The following is a 16,121-nucleotide window of genomic DNA, read 5'->3' as shown; positions in this document are numbered from 1 at the left end:
ATGTGCTGTGCCCTGGGTGAGCAGCAGGTTAAGAAGTAAATTTAAACTAGGTAAATATTCCATTCCTCATCAAATTTTATATCTTTTCTTTTATTTATATATATCATTTAGTTTAATAGCCTCCTTTTTTATTCAGTGGGTTATATCATGAAATAATTCTTTTAATGCTCAAAATATCCTATATTTGACCAGTTGGAGTCGATTAACTTGGCATCTGGGTCCTTTCGACACATCTCCATTGTTCTTTGACAGTGTCCTTACTTTCTGGCACAACAAACTTGCTTACTGTCATGTTCAGTTACCATTTGTTTTTGTTCCTTTTGTATGGAAGTTTTTAATTAGATGAGCAGTTTAGATAATAATTTAATATTTCATTATGCTGCTGGGCACATATGTAATCTGAGTTTATTTCTTAACTCTGGCCTCATAATCTCTGTCCTGTCCTCACAGGTCACTGAGATGCTCCACCTCACCTATAACCTCAAAGAATTTGAGTTGTTTTAACTTACACCTTTTTTTGATACTCTTTGTATTTTTCTGAAGTGAGAAGCAGAGAGGCAGAGAGACAGACTCCCGCATGCGCCCAACCGGGATCCACCCGGCATGCCCACCAGGGGGCGATGCTCTGCCCATTTGGGCAGTTGTTCCGTTGCAATTGGAGACATTCTAGTGTCTGAGGCAGAGGCCATGGAGCCATCCTCAGCACCCGGGCCAAGTTTGGTCCAATGGAGCCTTGGTTGCCAGAGGGAAAGAGAGAGACAGAGAGGAAGGAGAGGGGGAAGGGTCAAGAAGCAGATGGGTGCTTCTCCTGTGTGCCCTGGCCAGGAATTGAACCTGGGACTTCCACACGCCGGGCCGATGCTCTACCACTGAGCCAACTTGCCAGGGCTTTGATACTCTTTTGCATCAGCATTATTTATAATTTAATTTACTTACACAACCACCTGCAAGTAGAGATCATTCTTAAACTTCTTTGTATCTCTACCCTTTAGAACAGCGCCCTGCTCACAGACAAATGTTTATAGGTACAGATATTTGATACTTTCCATGCTATTCCTATTTAACAGGAAAACCAAACAAGTTATTAAAATTATTTTGTTCTGTGCCACAGCTTGTAATTTTGGAGCTTGGGAAATTCAAACATCAAGATCTAAGGAAGCTTGATTAACGACCATAAAATTAATTTTATAAGCTTCTACTGAAAACCTTATTTTGAAATGATCCTATACAATTTTACACTGATGATAAAATCTATATGGCATGTGATCTGTCTATCCATCTTTGAGTACTTCAGAATCATGTCATTCTGGATTCTCCCAAGAACTCTTGAGGATACTTTAATCAGGCAAGGACAAAAAAATTCAAGTATGTGGATCTAATTATGTTGAATTAAGTTGTTTTGTGATCTGTGACTTGGGATATCCTCTGCATCTGACAGTAATTTTTTTTCATAAGAGCACATATGTAGTTAGAAAAATATTCCTAGTTTTCAACAGTAAAGTCATATGTTGTAAAACCTTACAATATTTTGTTGATATACTTCTGTAATGTCTTACTCAAGCAGAGACAAGTCATTTTGAACTTAACATGCTAATTTTTATCAATGATAAATTTGCTTTTGAAACATTTATACATCAGATTAATGTTACTTTTACTTTATCAGAGCAATCCTGCAAAATATGATTAGTATGTTTAATTCTTAAGGGGAAAATAATTTACTTTTAAATACTGTATTATAAATATTTAAAACAAATTCAGTATAAGAATATCCCAGGTATTGCCTACTTATGCTTTTACCAAAATTCAAATTTTACTGTACTTTCTGTATTTTTACTTGCTAAACATGGCCACCCCATGGTCCTGATTTTTTTAAACTTTTTTTACCCTAAAACATTAGATTTATTGAGATACAATTCTCATAAAATTCACAAATATACAAATAGCACAAGTACATCCACAGACAATACATAAACAAGTGGACATGATTGGCCCACGTTTACAGTCACCCCCTCAATTAAAGTAGAGGTTACAGCTTTCCATTATTCTACTGTGCTGATTGGGCCTTCCATTTGTCTCTCCAGAGTTTTTACTGAGATTGTACAGGCCGATAGTCACCCTCCCCTTTTCTCTAAGCCATCAGTGAATCCCTGCAAAGCTCTGTGAAAGAAGGGCCTATTGAGCAGGCAGCTTTGCTCCAGGAAGTTGTGTAGGTGATAAGGTAATTAAAAACAAGATGCTGCTGGGGCAGGGCCAGACATCTTCTGGAACATACCATTTCATTTGACTAGCAAGCCCTGTTGGGCCCTTCCACTATTATGTTCGTCATAAAATTTGATTGAACCATCCCAGTGTGGTTCTGGAAAATCACGAGACCACCATGGGTCCATTGTTCAGCTGCCCTCAAGAGGGAGTGTACTTGGTCGCTGGGTCAGGCAGGTGGCGGTGTTGCACTGGGATAACATCTCCAAGGACATCAGCAGTCTTCACCAAAGCTTTTTCCTCCTAGGATTCTGTTACTTCTGTTACATGGGAAGGAACGGGCCCTGGCCAGATGGGTCTATTGGTTGGAGTGTTGTTCTAGAGTGTGAAGGTTGGCGGTTCAATTCCCTGGTCAGGGCACATGATGGAGCAGCTTGATGTTTCTCTCTCTCTCTCTCTCTCTCTCTCTCTCTCTCAAAAAACAACAACAAAAAACACAACAACAACATGGGGAGGAACAGGAAGCCTGATATGTAGTTAGTTGTGTACTTGTCTCACAGTCATGGCAGAGGATAATCTCTGGCACAAGCATGTAAGTACAGTCAATCCATTGATGCTGGTTATACATTCACAACATAAGCTACAATAATATATCCATAGCATCACTTTAGCTTCTCTTCACCACTGTGAACTTTGCTTACAGCTCATTCTGGAGTACTTTTCCTCCTATGAGGACATGGACTAATGTGTTTAATGTGTGCATGCCAGTTCCAATGACAGCTGCCAAGCAGGCACAGAATCCTCTATCTTAGTGTCAGGGGAGGCTAGCCTGCAGATACTATGGCGGCAGCCAGGAGTATTCGCCGGTATTTTTTTCACTTGGTCAGGCATTCAGTCAAGTATAGGTACTGCTTATTTCCCCATGGGCAGTGATACTATTGCCAGCCCCCAGTGAGCCTCCTGTTACAACTGCCCCCTTCTTTCTGACCTTATTCCCAACATGACCAAGTAACCCCTAAGTCCTAGGCCACCCCTCACACCCCTCATTCTCATCTCCACTCAAGTTCAGGCTGCAGCAGGAGCCAGCTACATTCACTCCATGGCTCTGTGGTATTTGCAAGGCATTACATTCACTATTTTTTAGTTCATATTTTTATTGAAATAATTTATAGATTCATATGTACCTGTTAGAAATAGCTGTAAGAGGCCCTGGCCGCTTGGCTCAGTGCGAGAGCGTTGCCCAGCCTGTGGAAGTCCCGGGTTCGCACACAGAAGAAGCACGCATCTGCTTCTCTACTCTTCTCCTTCTCCTTTCTCTCTCTCCCTCTCTCTTCCCCTCCTGCAGCCAAGGCTCCATTGGAGCACAGTTGGCCCTGGCACTGAGGATGGCTCCGTGGCCTCTGCCTCAGATGCTAGAATGGCTCTCATTGCAATGGAGCAACAGCCCAGATAGGCAAAGCATCACCCTCTAGTGGCCTTGCCGGATTGATCCCAGTTGAGCGCATGCGGGAGTCTTTCTCTCTGCCTCCCTGCTTCTTCTCACTTCAGAAAAATACAAAAAAAGCTGTAAGAGATTCTTACATACACTTAATGAGTTTATCTCATTGGTAACATATAGCAAAAGTAGAGTGTATCACAACCATAATATTGACATTGGTACAATCCACTGATCTTTTTCAGATTTCACCAGATTTACTTGTACTCACATGTGTGTGTATAGATCCACATATAGGTTTGTGTATCCACCACCTCCATCAAGATACCGAGCAGTTCCCTCATGTTGCACTTCTATAAGTTGATCTAACTCCCACAGTTTATCTAAACAGTCACCTCTACAGTTTGGAAATATTATAAATATGTTCTGGTACCTAAAATAGTGCAAAATATGTAAAAGGTTTTCCATGAATATTTATTGAATAAATAAATGAATGTAAAGAATTGACAGTGGAGGAACTAAACAGATGGGATAAAGGGTATGTGTAGATTATCAGTCTTTACCATGTTTCTGTTCTAAGTAACTTATTCTGAAATAAACTTTGATTATCCTTAACCTTGTTACAATATTATTACAGCATTTTCAATAAAGGTGTATTTATCAATTTTGAAGGTAAAATTATTGAATTGGTGGGTCGGGAATGTATCTAGAACTTGAATATTAATTCTTATTCAATTAGCTAATTTTTAAAATTTTCCTGTAAGTTTTAATGAACTGTAACCTCATCTGATAGCTTGAATCTTGGCTAGTTAATGATTTTTTGCAATGATCATTTTCATTCAATATTATATTAGGTTCAGGTGTACATATGTGATTGGACATCTATATAACTTACGAAGTGATCACACAGTAAGTTTAGTACCTGACACCATACATAGTTATTACAATATTATTGACTATTGGCTCTATTCCCTATGCTGTACTTTACATCCACATGACTGTTTTTATGACTAGCAATTTGTATATCTTGATCCTGTACCCCTCACCCCCACTTTTTTTTAAATAAGAGGAAGGGTGATAGTGAAACAGACTCCCACATGATCCACCCGGCAACCCCTGTCTGGGGCCGATGCTTGAATCAACTGAGCAGTCCTCAGCACCTGATAAACCACTGGCTCTGAGAGGGGAAGAGAGAGAGAAGGGATACAGGGAGGGGAGGTGGGGGAGAATAGAAGCAGATAGTCACTTCTCATGCGTGCCATGACTGGTGATCGAACCCAGGACATCCATATGCAGGGCTTTTGCCTTATCCACTCAGCCAACCAGCCAGGGTCAACCCCTTACCCTTTGTTTATCTATCTTTCCAACCCCTTTCCCACCTGGCAATCTTCAATTTGTTCCCTGTATGTATGACTGAGTTTATTTGTTTACTTTAGATTCTACATATAAGTGAAATCATATGGTACTTGTGTTTCTCTGTCTGACTTATTTCACTTAGCATAATACCCTCTAGGTTCATACATGTTTTCCCAAATGGTAAGATTTTATTCCTTTTTTATGGCTGATTAATACTCCTTTGTATAACTGCACCACCACTTCTTTATCCATTTGTCTATTGATGGACACTTAGGTTGCCTCTATATCTTGGCTATTGGAAATAATATTTCTGTGTGAGACTTATATTTATGGTTTTGATTGTCATCCCTATAGGCTTATGAAAGTGTAGTATTCTTGGATTTGAGAGTTTTCATCTAATTTCTCTCTGCCTCTTTTATTTTAAAAAAAGTTGGAAATGGAAATGGTATTTGAATCATTAGACATGTATTTGGCTACAGAACTGAAATCACATTTAACAATACTTTAAGAAGTCAGGGTTTATTTTTCTTAAGTTACAAGAAGCAGACTGCTGGTTTTGCTACAGTTGCTCAGCAATGTCTCTGACATTTTTGCTCTTTCCCTCTTGATTGTTTTATAATTGCCACTGCTCTGGACATCATTTTTGAATTCCAGGCAGTAAGATGGGGAGAAAGAGCAACATCAGTGATGTTAATTCCTTTTATCAGGAAAGTGGATACTTTCCCAGAATCTTGCAGTGGCATCCTGCTTTTGTCTGACTGATTAGAACTGTGTCAACACTGACTGTAAGAGAAGCTGGGCCAGCACTGCGAATTATCTGTGGTGGGGTAAGGTGAGGGGGTGAAGTTTGCAGATAGGTGTTCGATTTGCCACCCACTTAGTACCTCTGTGTGACCATCACCCGGTCAAGATACAGAACGTTTTCATCATCCCAGAAAGTTTCCCCCCGCCCTGTCCAGTCACATCTCCTGCCCCACCCATACCCTCGGCAATCATCGCCATTTTTTATTTTTTATTTTTATTTTTTGCATTTTTCTGAAGCTGGAAACAGGGAGAGACAGTCAGACAGACTCCCGCATGCACCCGACCGGGATCCACCCGGCACGCCCACCATGAGGCAACGCTCTGCCCACCAGTGGGCGATGCTCTGCCCATCCTGGGCGTCGCCATGTTGCGACCAGAGCCACTCTAGCGCCTGAGGCAGAGGCCACAGAGCCATCCCCAGCGCCCGGGCCATCTTTGCTCCAATGTGAGCCTTGGCTGCGGGAGGGGAAGAGAGAGATAGAGAGGAAGGCGCGGCGGAGGGGTGGAGAAGCAAATGGGCGCTTCTCCTATGTGCCCTGGCCGGGAATCGAACTCGGGTCCTCCGCACGCTAGGCCGACACTCTACCACTGAGCCAACCGGCCAGGGCCATCGCCATTTATTACTTCATGTTTTTATTTTTCTTTTATTAAAAAAATGTTTTATTTATTGATTTTACAGAGAGAGGAGGATGGCGAGCAAGAAGTTATTAACTCATAATTGCTTCACTTTAGTTGTACATTATTTGCTTGTTGCTTCTCATTTGTGCCTTGACTGGGCAAGGCCAGGGTTTTGAACAGGAGACTTCAGTGTTCCAGGTCAACATTTCTACCCATTGTGCCCTGACAGGCCAGGCTTATTTTTCAGTTATAGTTGACATTCAATATTATAAAAATTTTAGGAGTTACTTCTTTTAATTAAAAAATTTTTAATTTATTTTAAAAATTCATTGATGTGCTTAGCCAAAAGAAGTTACTTATTTTATTTTTAAGTATAAATATTTTACGTAATTTCTAAGGTTCAATATGGAACTGCCATTCCTGGTCACTTTATTATGTTTTCTAGCTCCACATTACAAACTTTAGGTCACTAACGCATCATCTTTCAAGCATTTTCAGCTGCATCTAGATATCTTGGTCATGTTCCTCCCATCCTTCCATACCTGTTGTATCATAATTCTAAATGTGGAGCCAAAGGGACTGCATTTAGTCTAGGTGCTTCTTCTCACACTGAAGTTTGAGAATCTCTCCTTTAGATGTAAGGTTGTTAAAAAATTCAAGTTTTTACTCTGATATTAATTGGGTTTTGGGTGAATTAGCAGCATAATTTTTAGAGTTTTATAAAATGCTGATTTCTACATCTTAGAGTCTTATATGTAGTGACTCTTAATTCTAGTGCTGAAATGCTCTTGTTGTCTATGTTAATTTATAAACTGTTTTGTGAGTTAAATGTACAATTTATGGGCATGATTTTTCCACCTGAATATATATCTGCTTTATAATACTGTTCTAGATTATTAAATCAATGAAATATTTAAAACTGGATAATTCAGATTGCCAAAAAAATTTTATAAATTATAGCTACAGTATGTTTTAAGGAACAAATATATGAGCTTTCTAGGGGCCTAAATTTTTTTAAGATTTTATTTATTCATTTTAGAGAGGCAGAGAGAGAGAGTAAGAGAGAGAGAGAGAGAAAAGGGGTGGAGCAGGAAGCATCAACTCCCATATGTGCTTAGACCAGGGGTCCCCAAACTACGGCCCGCAGGCCGCATGTGACCCCCTGAAGCCATTTATCCGGCCCTCGCCGCACTTCCGAAAGGGGCACCTCTTTCATTGGTGGTCAGTGAGAGGAGCATAGTTCCCATGGAAATACTGGTCAGTTTGTTGATTTAAATTTACTTGTTCTTTATTTTAAATATTGTATTTGTTCCCGTTTTGTTTTTTTACTTAAAAATAAGATATGTGCAGTGTGCATAGGGATTTGCTCATAGTTTTTTTTTATGGTCCGGCCCTCCAACGGTCTGAGGGACAGTAAACTGGCCCCCTGTGTAAAAAGTTTGGGGATCCCTGGCTTAGACCAAGCAAGCCCAGGGTTTCGAACTAATGAACCTAAGTGTTCCAGGTTGCCGCTTTATCCACTGCACCACCACAGGCCCCTAATTGGTTTTCAATAGCCAGATTTTATACCATTTCAATCAGAAGCAAGTGTGAGCTAGTATAAATGTGCCAAGTAATACTGGAACCACTTAAATAACAATAAATTATATAACCTAATATAAATTTGCAAAAGCAGTTAAGCATTATGTATTTTTTATTTGAATTTTATTAGTTAAGAATTCTGACATTTGTATATTTAAGAACTCTAAGTTGATAGTAATGTGTCCTAATGAGGATTCCCTGACTAAACAAGACATTCTTTGCTTGATTTCTTTATATTTCTGCCACACTTTTATGAGAAACTTAAGTACATCTGGTTATACCTTTACACGATTACATTGAAGTCACTTGTTTAAGCCAACCCGAGATGTGAGCCAACGAAGTTACAGATAAAGTGCTAGTTCAGTCTTCCTAGCAGCTGCTTATCTTCTGTTGAGTATAGGACGAGTCATCTCTGCAAACTAATGGGTAGGTAAAGGAAACCACAAGCTATAAAGAAAGCTGTAGACCAGGGTTAGTCAACCTTTTTATACTTACCGCCCACTTTTGTATCTCTAAAATTTTAGTAGTGGCCCTGGCCGGTTGGCTCACTGGTAGAGCGTCGGCCTGGCGTGCAGAAGTCCTGGGTTCGATTCCCGGCCAGGGCACACAGGAGAAGTGCCCATCTACTTCTCCACCCCTCCCCCCCTCCTTCCTCTCTGTCTCTCTCTTCCCCTCCCGCAGCCAAGGCTCCATTGGAGTAAAGATGGCCCGGGCGCTGGGGATGGCTCCTTGGCCTCTGCCCCAGGCGCTGGAGTGGCTCTGGTTGCGATAGAGCGACGCCCCGGAGGGGCAGAGCATCGCCCCCTGATGGGCAGAGCTTCGCCCCCTGGTGGGCGTGCCGGGTGGATCCCGGTCGGGCGCATGCGGGAGTCTGTCTGACTGTCTCTCCCCGTTTCCAGCTTCAGAAAAGTACAAAAAAAAAATAATAAAAAAATAAAATAAAATTTTAGTAGTAAAATTTTCTAACTGCCCACCGGTTCCACAGTAATGGTGATTTATAAAGTAGGGAAGTAACTTTACTTTATAAAATTTATAAAGCAGAGTTACAGCAAGTTAAAGCATATAATAATAATTACCAAGTACTTTATGTTGGATTTTTGCTACATTTGGCAGAATAAGTCTTTATAAAACAACTTACTATAGTTAAATCTATCTTTTTATTTATACTTTGGTTGCTCCGCTACCACCCACCATGAAAGCTGTAATGCCCACTAGTGGGTAGTAGGGACCAGGTTGACTGCTGCTGCTGTAGACCTTCCCTTTCAACAAGCTAGCTAATTAGTCCTTTCATTTTTTAAATAACAGCTTTATTGAGATATAATATACATATATAAAGTTCATACTTTTAGCATATACAGTATAGTGATTTTTAGTATGTTTCCAGAGTTATACACTGATTCATATTTATTCCAGAACATTTTCATCATTCCAGAAAGAAACCTGGTACCCATTAGGGGGCACTGCCCATTGCCTTCTCCGCATCTCTTGGCAATTGCTGACTTATTTTGTCTTTATGGATTTAGTTATTTTGTACATTTCATACAAATGGGATCATAATATGTAGCCTTTTCCACCTGGCTTGTTTCATTTTACATAATGTTTTCTAAGTTCATTCATGTTGAAGCATGTATCAGAACTTCATTCCTTTCTATGGCTCAGTAGTACTCTTATATGGATGTACCACAATTTATTTGTCCACTAATTAGTTGATAGACATTTGGGGTTGTTTCCACTTTTGAGCTCTAAGGAATATTACTATGAGCATTAGTGTACAGGGTTTTGTTTGAACATAAGTTTTCAATTCTCTTGGGTACCTAGAAATGAAACTGCTGGGTGATATGGATATCTTTGTTAAATACAGAGGAATTTTCTAAATGGCATTTTCTTCAATAATGAATGAGAGTTCTAATTTCTTTGCATCCTCATTAACACTTGTTATTGTATCTCTTTTTTATTGCTATTCTTTTCAATATTAAGTAGGATATTTCATTTTGTTTTTTATTCATTTTTTTTTTTTTTTTTTAGAGAGGAGAGAGAGACAGAGAGAGAGAGAGAGGAGTCATTTTGTTTTTTATTTGCATTTTTCTAGTGACTAATTATGTTGAACATATTTTCATGTGCTTACTGGCCATTTGTATATCACCTTAGAAAAATGTCTAATTGATATTTTAAAATTGGATTATTTGTTTTCATGTTGTGTTGCAAGACTTTTTTATATATATATTCTAGATGGTAGAGCTATATCAGATATATTATTTGCAAATATTTTCTGGCATTCTGTGGGTTATCTTTTTACTTTTGATACTATACTTTGATGCCCAAAAGTTTAAAAATTTCAAGTTTAGTTTATTTTGATTTTGTTACCTGTAGGTAGTTTGGATTAAGAGTTCAGTGAAGAGTCTAATGAAGTAAACTGGTAGAGAGATTACTGTGTTTTAGTTTACATTGGTAGCAGTGAAAACAGAGACATTTGGACAGAGTAGGAATATATTTTATGATATTACAATAATAATAGCAAACATCTTTGTTCAGTACTTATTAAGTGCTAGGCACTGTTCTAAGTGCTTTACATGTTAAACTGAAAACCCCATGGATTTGCATTATTATTTCCATTTGCAAATGAAAACTGGAAGACACAGAATTGTTACCTAAGTTTTCCAGTGCCATGCAACTAGCAAGTGGTAAATATATTTACTATAAAAAGCTACCTCTAGATAAAGCCTCTAATGATGTGCAAAGACTTCATAGTGCTATTTCCATGTGGTTTCACTATCTTGTACAATATTAAAGTTTAAAGGCTATTTTATGTTTCAAATTGGTTATTCATGTTATCTTATGTAAAATTATGTATATGTGTGTGAATATGTATATATGTATCTATATTTGTATTTATGTTGATTGGTAAAAATACATATATACACATAAATACATATGTACACACATATCCATTTATGCATTGAGAAAAGTCTGGACGAATGTGTTCCAAGGTAATAATTAGTTGTCTCTGGTTATGGGATTTATGCAAATATGTGTGATTATATTTTTTTTAACTAAAATGATTTTATGTAATAATTATGTTATTGTTGAACTGAATAAAGCTATAGTCACCTTGAAGACGGAACAAAATGTCTGCTTACTATTGGATTTAGAAAAGAACTGTAATCTAATTGGTTACATGTTCATAAATCATATATTGTGTAGATTCCTCTTTGGAAAGGCTTTACGTACAGTTTTCCCTCCCTATACTATGGAGTGTCTAGCAAACTATAAGAATATTACTTATTGATCTGAGAGTCCTTACCATGTTTTTGACTTTTGCTTTAGAATTCCGTTGTATTTTCCCCTTTGAGTTCTATAATGCCCCCATAAATCTACATTTACCACATGATGGTGGTATAAAATGACTCAGCAAGTGTGGTTCATGCACATATCACCTTCTGTCCGATTTTGGATATCTCACTAGCTAAGAATGGTTTTTACAGATGAGCACTGGAATCTATTTGATGAAAATTATTTTAGCTTAGAATGTCAAATAAACAAAATATTATCTTCTACAGAAAGGATCCCATGTTTCTCATTAGTAGACCCATATTACAAAGAATTGTAACAGTTGCCTGATCTGGTCAATGATATTTGCTATGATATTTACTGCTGTAGAGCTGAATCACAAATACAACTCTCATAATGCTCTCCTGTTTTGTGATGAGAAAATCTTAACTAGAAATATTCCAAAGTTGAGGTCTAAAAATAATGCAAATGGTGTCATCTTTTTATTACTAATGTGCCATTACGTTTACTTTCTTGTTTTTAATGATGTGTGTAAAACCACCCAACTTGTTTGATAATAGCAACAGTCATATCATTTTGTATTTTGTGGGCAGGTGACTTATTGTCTGTGATGTTATTTAAAAGGATTAAACTTTCTCTAGTCTCTTGACAGCTAATATCTTTCGCAGCTCTTCTGTGCTCATTCATGTATCCTGATGTGTCTTCAAGGTCATAGAGCAGACTCAGTGCTCTAATAGCAGTTTTCTAAGTAACCATTTAGGTGGAATTCTGTCTTCCTGCCTTGATACTGATTGTTAGCACCACCTCGTATCAGAGGTATTCTTAAAATGAGAGAAGGAAACTCCTTGTCATTGACAGATCAGGAAGTGGTCTTGATTATAAGTGTTTTGGAAGAATGTTTTAGATAACATGGTTCCACTGTGGTTGGAACACAAATTACTCAATAAACCTAAAGATGTTTTTCTTTATATATTTTATGCTTTGCTATTTACACTTTCCTTTGTCCTGCCTATTCCCTTTCTCTTGCTTTTTTTGTAAGTTAGTTTAGTTGCAAGTTATCGTAGGCAAAGTACAGAAGTAAAACACTTGAGGATTAACTGTTTATTTATAATTCTAAAATTCCTGGGAGTTAAATTTATCAGATCTCAGGAGGTTATTTAATTACAACATTAATGTGTCATTTATCACAATTGAAGTAGAGAGGGAGGGATGTGGTTGAGCTTGGGTTTATCCCTGTCCTGATAATTTTTGTCTACCAATAGTCTAGCAATGAAGTATCTTATCTTGTCTTGATATATCAGACTAAGATTTCTTTTTCATTGTAAAAGTTCTAGAGACTTGTACTTTGATGGATGCTTATAGCTTTTGTTTGTGGAATATTTCTATACTATTAGTCAGGATTTTAATCTGAATTTAGGCTTATTTGAAGATCTAACTTATTGGAAAATTGCCTTCCTGGACAGCTAGAGTTTGTATTTTTCTGAAGTAAGAAGTAGGGAGGCAGAGAGACAGACTCCCGCATGCACCTGACCGGGATCCATCTGCCATGGCCACCAGGGGGCGATGCTCTGCCCATCTGGGCTGTTGCTCCATTGCAACTGGAGCCATTCTAGCATCTGAGGCGAAGGCCATGGAGCCATCCTCAGTGCCCGAGCCAGATGGCTGCTTCTCCTGTGTGCCCTGACTGGGAATCAAACCCGGGTCTTACACACACTGGGCCAATGCTCTACCATTTAGCCAGCTGGCCAGGGATTGGACTGCTAGAATTTTACTTAGCTCTATTCATATATGTATACATGAATATATATATATTTTTTGTTAAATCCCACTGATAGACATCTTATATTCTACCATACTTTTACATTGTCTAGGCTTTTTTTGTAAAAGCTAAAAGCACTGTTTAATTAGTGTTTTATTTGGTAGAAATTATTATTATTATTACTTATTTTTCAATTATTTCTTACTCCTGTCACCTTTTTCATCCAGCCTCCTGATGAAATACAAATTGGTCCTTAAAGAATAGTCATGGTATAGAGAATACAGTCAATAATATTATGGTAACTATGTAGGGTGCCCATGGATACACTTTTTAAAGTAAATGATTGTCTAACCACTATGCTGTATACCTGAAACTAATACAAAATATCATTGAAAAGTATTTCAGTTTATCATGAAGTCAATGTAGAAAATCTTAAGTACCTGTGACTTGCCTGCCTTTCAGAGGTATGCTTATAAATGGTTAAAACAATATTGACTTTGGCCCTGGCCGGTTGGCTCAGTGGTAGAGCGTTGGCCTGGCGTGCAGAAGTCCCGGGTTCGATTCCCGGCCAGGGCACACAGGAGAAGTGCCCATCTGCTTCTCCACCCCTCCCCCTCTCCTTCCTCTCTGTCTCTCTCTTCCCCTCCCGCAGCTGAGGCTCCATTGGAGCGAAGATGGCCCGGGCGCTGGGGATGGCTCCTTGGCCTCTGCCCCAGGCTCTAGAGTGGCTTTGGTCGCAACAGAGTGACGCCCCAGAGGGGCAGAGCATCGCCCCCTGGTGGGCGTGCCGGGTGGATCCCGGTCGGGCTCATGCGGGAGTCTGTCTGACTGTCTCTCCCCATTTCCAGCTTCAGAAAAATACAAAAAAAAACCCCCCACAATATTGACTTTTACTTGGTTTTTTTTTGAAGTGTAGAAATATAGAAGCAAATGGAAACATTTTGTTCAAGTTGTCACCAGTAGCCTGATATCAAGATAAAACTAGTAAATTCAGTTTGCTAAGTTGAAAATACTGGAACTTACGTATTCAGTGCCAGAAAATGTCATGCAAATTAGTGACAGACTTTCCCTAGATCAAGTCTGTGGCCAACACTTTTTTTTTGTAAATAGTTTTTATTTTTAAATATAGCAACACTCATTGACTTACATGTTTTTTATGGCTACTTTGACACTAGGAAGGCAGAGTTGAGAAGTTGTAACATTCAGCAGAAAGGTATGACCTGCAGTGGTTGCCAATCACTGCAGATACATTCTTGTTATTTTTTAATTTGTCATTAAGGTGGTATACAGCATGTTACCTTGATACATTTATATATTGTGTTATGATGGCCATTGTAGCCATGTTTTACCACATTATATAATTATAGTGTACTGTTATTGTTTATGTTCCTGTGCATTAGAACTCTGGCTTATTTACTACTTGTTACAAGTTTGTACCCTTCATCACTATCAGTCCTATCCCCCTCTCACCCAACCCCTGGTAACCACCATTTTATCCTCTGTACAGGTTTGATTTCTTTTTTTAAGATTCCACATATAAGTGATATCATTTAGTACTGTCTTTCTCTGTCTGATTTAGCTCATTTAGCATTCTTTGCTCAAGATTCATGTAAGTCACAAATGGCAGGATATCCTCATTTCTCAAGGCTGAATCATATTCCATTGTGTATATGTACTGCATCTTTTTACAAATTCATCCACTGATGGGCATTTGGATGGTCAGTGTGTTTCTAGATCTTTTCTCTTCTGCATCCCACCTCTCCCAGGGACAGTGTCCCTGGATCTCGAGGGAGCTTCTACCTAGTTTTCCTTCAGCTACCCTTATCCCCATTGCAAATCCACTTCCGACATTTCACTCCTAGAATCATCCTTTCAAAATTAAGATCTTGAGTACATTATTTCTTAAAACCCAAGCACCTCCTGCTGTTGCTTTTGCTGACTCTTATGTTGTTTCTGACATTCTGAACTACTTGCCCATCATTTCTGTTTTCTGTCTGTGCATTTATATCTAAAATGGAGTATCTAGTGTATCTTGATGGGAATGTTGTTCTCTCCTTTCTAAGTATATCCTACCTCAAAAATCAGTTCCAAAGTCTACACCTATTCTTTACCCACTCCTTTTCATATCTCACAAGTAGATTTCATATTTTCCTTTCTTTTTGTTACCACTGTGCCTTATACATAAGGTAGTTATTTCACTTTTACACATTGTGTTTTCACAAATTACATATACGTCTTTTCCTCTTGGTAGGTTGTGCACCTAAGGATTATTTCTTATTTACCTCTTTATTCCCCGTACTTATTAGCATGATACCCAATGAGTATTTGTTGAGTGAATAATTGGATTAATCACCTTGCCTACATTGTATAATTATTTTATTTTTAAGTGATAGGTGGGGAGGCAGAGAGACAAACTCTGCATACGCCCCAATCAGGATCCACCTGGCAAGCCTCCTATAGGGCAATTCTCTGCCCTTCTGGGGTCACTGCTCCGTTGCTTGACAACCAAGCTATTTCAGTGCCTGAGGTGAGGCCGTGGAGCCATCCTCAGTGCCCGGGGCCAGCTTGCTCAAACCAGCCATGGCTGTGGGAGAGGAAGAAAGAGAGAGAGAGAGAGAGTGAGAGAGAGAGAGAGAGAGAGAAGGAGGAGTAGGGGTAGAGAAATGATGGTCGCTTCTCCTATGTGCAGTGACTGGAAATCAAACCTGGGACTTCCACACATGGGGCCGATGCTCTTCCTCTGAGCCAACAGGCCAGGGCCATAATGTATTTTTTTATTTTAACCCTTCTATGCTTTTTAGAAGGCAAATTCATTTAGTGAAATAAACCTGATTCATCTATCTTTTCTTATAGCTCTATAGAGTGAAACTTATGCAGGTCCTGTTTTCTGAGTTGGCACTCTATGGCAAGGCATAGAATTTCCTACTCTTTTTTTTCTTTATTTGACAGAGACAGAGAGTTAAAAAGAGGGACAGATAGGGACAGATAGACAGGAAGGAAGAGATGAGAAGCATCAATTCTTCATTGCGGCACCTTAGTTGTTCAGTGATTGCTTTCTCCTATGTGCCTTGATGGAGAGGA

General features: G+C 38.8%; 1 protein-coding gene across 6 annotated transcripts in view; it reads left to right on the top strand.

Annotated features, from left to right (window-relative positions):
- BCAS3 (BCAS3 microtubule associated cell migration factor) overlaps positions 1–16,121 on the top strand; it is a 633,266-nt gene that overhangs the window by 212,151 nt on the left and 404,994 nt on the right. The window lies entirely within an intron of this gene.

Source organism: Saccopteryx bilineata, chromosome 2 (genome assembly GCF_036850765.1).
Source record: "Saccopteryx bilineata isolate mSacBil1 chromosome 2, mSacBil1_pri_phased_curated, whole genome shotgun sequence".
Classification (NCBI taxonomy): domain Eukaryota; kingdom Metazoa; phylum Chordata; class Mammalia; order Chiroptera; family Emballonuridae; genus Saccopteryx; species Saccopteryx bilineata.
Note: the sequence above shows the minus strand (reverse complement) of the source record. Positions and strands in the feature narration are given on the sequence as shown.